Below are 7791 nucleotides of genomic sequence, written 5' to 3' on the forward strand. Positions count from 1 at the left end.
ATAATTAAATAAATTAAAATTAAATAAATTAACGTAAATAAAATAAATGAAATAAATTAAAGTAAATAATACAAATAAATTAATTAATAAAATATGTAAATAAAATAAAATACATAAATGAAATAATATAAAGAAATTAATAAAATATTTAAATTAAATAAATTAAATATAAAAATTAAATAAATAAATAAAAATTAAAATAAAATAATTTAAAATAAATTAAATTATTAATAAATTAATTAATTATTTAAATAAAATGATCAAAATAAATAAAATAATTAAATACATTAAATTGAATTAATTAAATAATTCATATTAATTAAATTAAAATAAATTAATTAAATTACAATAAATAAATAAAATTAAATAAATTAAAATAAAATAAATAAAACTAAATTAATTCATTAATTAATTAATTAAAATAGATAAATTAATTAAATTAATAAATACAAATAAAATAAACATAATAAATAAATTAAAATAGATAAATAAATCAATCAATTAATTAATTTAAAGAAATTGAATAAAATAAATTTAAAAAATAATAACATGTATAAATAAATTCAATTCAAATAAATAAAATGAAGAAAATAAATAAAATAAATAACATAAATTAAAATAGAATAAATTAGAATAAATAAAGTAAATCAAAATAATGTAAAATAGAATCAATAAAATAAAGTAAAAAATTAAATAAAAATATAACATAAAAAATAAATTAAAATAATTAAAATGAATACATAAATTAATTAAATAAATTAAATTCAATATTTTCAGTAATATAAATTAAATAAATAAAATAGATTATTAAATAATATAAAAAATTACATTGAATTAAAGAAGTTAAATAAAATAAACAAATTACATTAAATTAATAAATAGAATAAACAAATTAATCAAATTAAATGAAATAAAAAATAAACAAATAAAATAAATGAAATAAGTTGAATAAAATAAATGAAATAAATTAATAAAATAAATAAATATACTAAAAAATTTAAAAAATTACTAAATACAATAAATTGAATAAAATTAACTGAATAAATAAAATTAAAATTAATTAATCAAACAAAGTAAGTTAAAATAAATAAATAAAATTAATTAAAACAAAATAAGTTAATATAAATAAAATTAATTAAGGGATATAAATAAAGTGAAATAAACTAAATAAAAAAATAAATAAATAGAATGGATTAATGAAATAGATGAAAATAAGTAAATATTTTGAATTAAAACAAACAAATAAAGTAAATAAATTAATTAAAATAAATAAAATAAAATAAATAAAATAGAATAAATAAATAAAATATTTAATAAAGAAATAAAATAAATAAATAAAATTAAAATAAATGAATTAATTAAAATAGAGTAATTGAGAATAAATACATATAAATAAACTAATTAATTAAAAAAATTAAATACAAATAAATAAATATATATATCAATTTACCGAAAATGACCCTAAGTTACTCCAAATTACACAAAGTTACCCCAAATTACCCCAGGTTATGCCAAAATTATCCCAAGTTATCTCAAATTACCCTAAGTTACCCCAAATTACACCAAATTACCTCAAATTACCCGAAGTTACCCCAAATTACCGAAAGTTACCCCAAATTACCCCGAAGTTAGCCCAAATTACTACGAATTACCCCAAGTTACCCCAAATTACCCCAAGTAACTCCAAATTACACACAGGCTACCCCAAAATTACACCAAATTATCCCAATTTACCCTAAGTTATCCCAAATTACACCAAATTACCTCAAATTACCCGAAGTTACCCCAAATTACCGAAAGTTACCCCAAATTACCCCCAAGTTAGCCCAAATTACCCCAAGTTACCTCAAATTACCCCAAGTAACTCCAAATTACACACAGGCTACCCCAAAATTACACCAAATTACCCCATGTTATCACAAATTAAACCATGTTAACCAAAATTACACCAAATTATCCCAAGTTACCATAAGTTACCCCAAATTACCCCAAAGTTACCCCAAATTATCATAAGTTACCCCAAATTACTCTAATTTACCCCAAATAACCCCACGTTACCCAAATTTACCCAGAATTATCCCAAGATGCCCCAAGTTAGCCCAAATTACCCAAGACACAACTTACACATAGTTACCCCAAATTATCCCATGTTACTCCAAATTACTACAAGTTACCCCAAATTACTCAGAATTACCCCATATTACCCAGAAATTATAAATAATTACAAGTTGCTCCAAATTACCCCAAGTTACCCAAAGTTACCCCAAATTACACCAAGATGCTCCAAGTTATCCCAAATTACCCCATTTCACAACAAATTATCCAAAGTTACACCAAATTACCCCAAGACACTCCAAGTCCCCTAAATTACCCCGTCACAACAAATTACCCAAAGTTATCCCAAATTACACCATGTTACTCCAAATTACCCCAACTTACACCAAATTACCACAAATTACCCCAAGATACCTCAAGAAAACAAATATGATAAAAATTGAAAAAAAAAAAACCTCTCGAAAAGAAATGTTTAAAAAAAGATGAAAAAAAAGAAACAAAAAAATTTAAAAGAAATCATGAAAAAAAAAAATAAAAAGGAACAAAATTGAAAAAAATGTCTATCAGAAAAAGAAAAAAAAATTAACAATAGGAGAAAAGTAAATAAAAAAATGAAAAATTATAGAAAAAATATTTTTAACATTTAAAATCAAAAATAAGTTTTTTTTTATTTGATTTCAATTTTTATTTTTGTTATTCTTTTCATTTTTCAAAACTTCTTTTAATTTTTTTTAATTTATAGATTTTTTTTCCGTTTCATTTTGTGAAACTTTTTTTTTTTTTTTTTTTTCAATATTTGTATAACTTTGTTATTGTATTGTTTTAATTTTTTTCTTATTTTCAATTATTTTTTTTTTCTTATTTTTGGCAGACTTTTTTTAAATTCTGTTTCTTCTTATTTTTTGTCAGGATTTCTTTTAATTTTTTTTCGGTTCCTATTTTCAACTTTTTTTTTAACATTGTTTTTAAAATATTTTTCAATTTTTTTTCCTTATTTTTGTTTTCTTCTATGCTCTTTTTTTATTTTTCAATTTTTTTTTTATACTCTCAACTCTCTTTTTTATTGTTTTTACTTCGTTTAATTTTCTTGTCAAAAATTTGTTTCTGAAATATTAAATTTTTAAATTTTTTTTTTAATTTTTTTTTTTAAGAATTATTTTTTTTAATTTCTTTGTTGATTTTTTCCTTTTTTTCATTTTTTTATTTTTTTTTCAAATTTTTTATTGAAAAAAATTCTTTATTTTCATTTTTCCGTTTTTTTAATTCTTTTAACCGATCAATTTTTGCAATTTTTTTCAATTTTTGCTTATTTTTACATACTTTTTTTTAAACTTTTCAATAATTTGTTTCTTAAATTAATTTTTTGTTCAAAAGCAAAGGTTTTTTTTTTGTCTTTTATTTTTATGGTGATTTGAGTTACGTGATTTGAGCTGGGGTTGTAACGTGAACTAACTTCGGGGAACGTTTATTGTGGGGTAGTTTGGGGTGGGGTAACGTCGAGTAAATTTGAGGTAACTTGGTGTAATTCGGGTAACGTAATGTAATTTGAGGTAACTTAGGGTAACTTTTTGTAATTTGGGGTAATTTGTGTTAATTTGGGGTAACTTGGTGTAATTTGTGGTAACTTGGGGTATTTTGGCGTAACTTGGGGGTAATTTGGAATAGCATGGGGTAATTTTGGGTTATTTCAGGTATCTTGAGGTAATTTGGGGTATCTTGGGACAATTTGTGGTAACTTGGGATAATTTGGAGTAAGTTGGTGAAATTTGGGGCAACCTGGGGTAACTTGTATCTTGGAGTAATGTAGGGTAACTTGGAATGATTTTGGTTTACAGGGTAATTTGTGGTAATTTGGTCAACTTAGTGTCATTTGGGGTAACTTTGGGTAATTTCGGTTAATCTGGGGAAACTTAGGGTAACTGGGGTCATTTGTAGTAAAATGGGGTAACTTGGGGGTAATTTGTAGAAACATGGGGTAATTTGGGGTAACATGAGGTTACTTGGGGTAATTTGGGGTAACATGGGGTAACTTGGGGTATCTTTGTGTATTTTGTTGTGACTTAGGGTAATTTGGGGTAATTTGGAGTATTTTGGGGTAACTTTGGGTATTATATTGTAACTTGGGGTAATATGGGGTAACGTAGGGTATCTTGGAGTAATGTGGGGTAACTTTGGGTAACTTGGTGTAATTTTTTATAATTTGGGAAAATTTGGGTAACTTTGTATAATTTGTGGTAAATTTTTGTGTAATTTGTGGTAACTTGGGGTTATTTGGGCGTAAATTTTAATTTGGGGTAACTTGGTGAAATTTGGAGTAACATGGGGTAATTTACGGTAACTTTGGGTAATTTGGGGTCGCATAGGTCATCTTGGGGTAATTTGGAGTAAATTTGGGGTAACTTGGAGTATTTTGGGGTAATTTGCTGTAACTTTGGGTAATATGTTGTGACTTGGGGTAATTTGGGGTAACTTTGAGTATCTTGGGGTAACTTTGGGTAACTTGGGGTAACTTTGGGTAACTTGGTGTAATTTTTTATAATTTGGGGAAATTTGGGTAACTTTGTGTAATTTGTGGTAACTTTGGGAAATTTGGGCGTAACTTGTAATTTGGGGTAACTTGGTGAAATTTGGCGAAACATGGCGTAATTTAGTGTAGCTTTGGGTAAGTTATTGTGACTTGGAGTAACATGGGGCATCTTGGGTAATTTGGGTAAATTTGGGTAACGTGGGGTAATATGGGATAACTTGGAGTAATTTGGGTTAACTTGAGATAATTTGGGGTAACTTGGGGTAACTTAGGGTAACTTGGGGTAATTTGGAGTAATTTTGGGTCACTTGGTGTAATTTGTGATAACTTGGTGTAATTTGGGTTAATTTGGGCGTAACTTGTGGGTAATTTGCAGTTAGTTGGTATAATTTTGGGTAATTTGGGTTAACTGGGTGTGATTTGGGGTAACATGCTGTAATTTGGGGTAAATTGGGGTAATTTGGTGTAGCTTGTGGTAATTTGTAGTAATTTGGGATAACTGGGGTAACAGTATAATTTGTGGTAACGTGGGGTAATTTGGTGTAACTTGGGGGTAATTTGGAGTAACATGGGGTAATTTGAGGTAACTTGGGGTATCTTGGGATAATTTGGGGTAACTTGGGATAATTTGGGGTAACTTGGGATAATTTTGAGTAAGTTGGTGAAATTTGAGGTAACCTGGGGTAACTTGTATCTTGGAGTAATGTAGGGTAACTTGGAGTGATTTTGGTTTACAGGGTAATTTGTGGTAATTTGGGGTAACTTGGGGTAATTTCGGTTAATCTGGGGAAACTTAGGGTAACTGGGGTCATTTGTGGTAAAATGGGGTAACTTGGGGGTAATTAGGAGAAACATGGGGTAACATGAGGTAACTTGGGGTAATTTGGGGTAACATGAGGTTACTTGGGGTATCTTTGTGTATTTTGTTGTGACTTGGGGTAATTTGGGGTAATATGTTGTGACTTGGGTAATATGGGGTAACTTAGGGCATCTTGGGGTAATGTGGGGTATCTTTGGGTAACTTGGGGTAATGTGGGGTAACTTGGTGTAATTTTTATAATTTGGGGAAATTTGGGTAACTTTGTATAATTTGTGGTAAATTTTTGTGTAATTTGTGGTAACTTGGGGAAATTTGGGCGTAAATTTTAATTTGGGGTAACTTGGTGAAATTTGGAGTAACATGGGGTAATTTACGGTAACTTTGGGTAAGTTGTTGTGACTTGGGATAATTTGGGGTCGCATGGGTCATCTGGGGGTAATTTGGAGTAAATTTGGGTAACGTTGGATAATTTGGGGTAGCTTTGAGTAATTTGGGGTAACTTTGGGTAATATGTTGTGACTTGGGGTAATTTGGGGTAACTTGGAGTATCTTGGGGTAACTTTGGGTAACTTGGTGTAATTTGGGGTAACTTTGGGTAATTTGGGGTAACTTGGTGAAATTTGGAGTAACATGGGGTAACATGGGGCATCTTGGGATAATTTGGGTAACGTGGGGTAATATGGGGTAACTTGGAGTAATTTGGGTTAACTTGAAATAATTTGGGGTAACTTAGATTAACTTGGGGTAATTTTGGGTTACTTGGTGTAATTTGTAATAACTTGGGGTAATTTGGGTTAATTTGGGCTTAACTTGAGGGTAATTTGCAGTTACTTGGTATAATTTTGGGTAATTTGGGTTAACTTGATGTAATTTGGGGTAACATGCTGTAATTTGGGGTAACTTGGGGTAATTTGCTTTGTAGTAATTTGAGATAACTGGGGTAACAGTGTAATTTGCGGTAACGTGGGGTAATTTGGTGTAACTTGGGGGTAATTTGGAGTAACATGGGGTAATTTGAGGTAACTTGGGGTAATTTGGGGTAACTTGGGTTAATTTGGAGTAAGTTGATGTAATTTTGGGTAACCTGGGGTAACTTGGAGTAATGTAGGATAATTTGGAGTAATGTATTGTAACTTGGAGTAATTTGGGGTAACTGGGGGTAATTTGTGGTAATTTGGGGAACTTTGTGTAATTTGGGTTACTTGGGGTAATTTCGGTTAATCTGGGGACACTTAGGGTAACTGGGGTCATTTGTGGTAAAATGGGGTAATGTGGAGTATTTAGGGGTAACTTGGAGTACCTTGGGGTAATTTGACGTAATTTATAAGAACCATATTTAATTTGGGGTAATTCAGGGGAATTTATGGTAAGTTAAGCTAATTTTTTTTAATTTATTGTAACTTAGTTACTTTGTGTAATTTAGGGGAACTTAGTTTAACATAAGATAATTTTGAGGTACATAATGTAATATTGGGAAATTGGGTAATTCAGGATAATTTAGGGTAACTTGGGATCTTTAGCGGAACTTAGGGTGAGTTGGTGATAATTGGGGCAAAATGTGGTAAGTTATTTAAATTTAATTAATTCGCTTATATATTTATTCACTTATTTTGATCAATTACATTATTTATTTACTTGATTGATTCAATTCCTTCCAGTAAACCACTACAGGTTGCCATCGACAAAGAGTACCATGATACAATGCCTTGAGGCTTAGTGATAAATTGTTGTTAGAGTGAAAAATAAACAATTTGAATTATATTGAAACACATGATATTAAACGAAGTAACGTCAAGGAGATGCGAATTAGTCATGGTCCATATGTATGATGCCTGAAAATAGCTATTGAGCCTTTGAGTGCTGCAATTGTTAGATCTCTTAAAATAGTTTTATGCAGGCCAAAAGATTTACAGAAGTCGACGTCGACTAGGAACCGGGGTATGGTCCCACGGGCTCCTATCATTAGTCCCGTAATGACGATGGATTCCAGATGGCATTTGTCCTTATAAAAACTGATGGAAGGTTCATATATATTCCTTTTTCCTCGTGTACTTCTTCTGGCTGGTGTTCGTGCGATTCGAATCTCACAGTAGGGTCTATGATGTAACCTTCAAGAGAGGGAGGTTTAAATGCAATTATGTCGATTCTTCGATTACTGCCCTCACTGGATATGCCGTGTACTTCTTCATATACTGAATAGCCTTTGTTCCTTAAGGCAGTTGCTATTATAGATCTTACTGTATGATGCCGCGTATTTTGTAGAAGTTCACCGTGTGGACAGGCCCCCAGGACATGGGCAAGGGTTTCAACCTCCCTGTCGCAACGTCGACAGAGGTTACTGCCCGAAGACCTGCCAGGTACACTACGCACAGCTGACACGTTCGCATTC

This window comes from Periplaneta americana, chromosome 8 (genome assembly GCF_040183065.1).
Source record: "Periplaneta americana isolate PAMFEO1 chromosome 8, P.americana_PAMFEO1_priV1, whole genome shotgun sequence".
NCBI classification, from domain to species: domain Eukaryota; kingdom Metazoa; phylum Arthropoda; class Insecta; order Blattodea; family Blattidae; genus Periplaneta; species Periplaneta americana.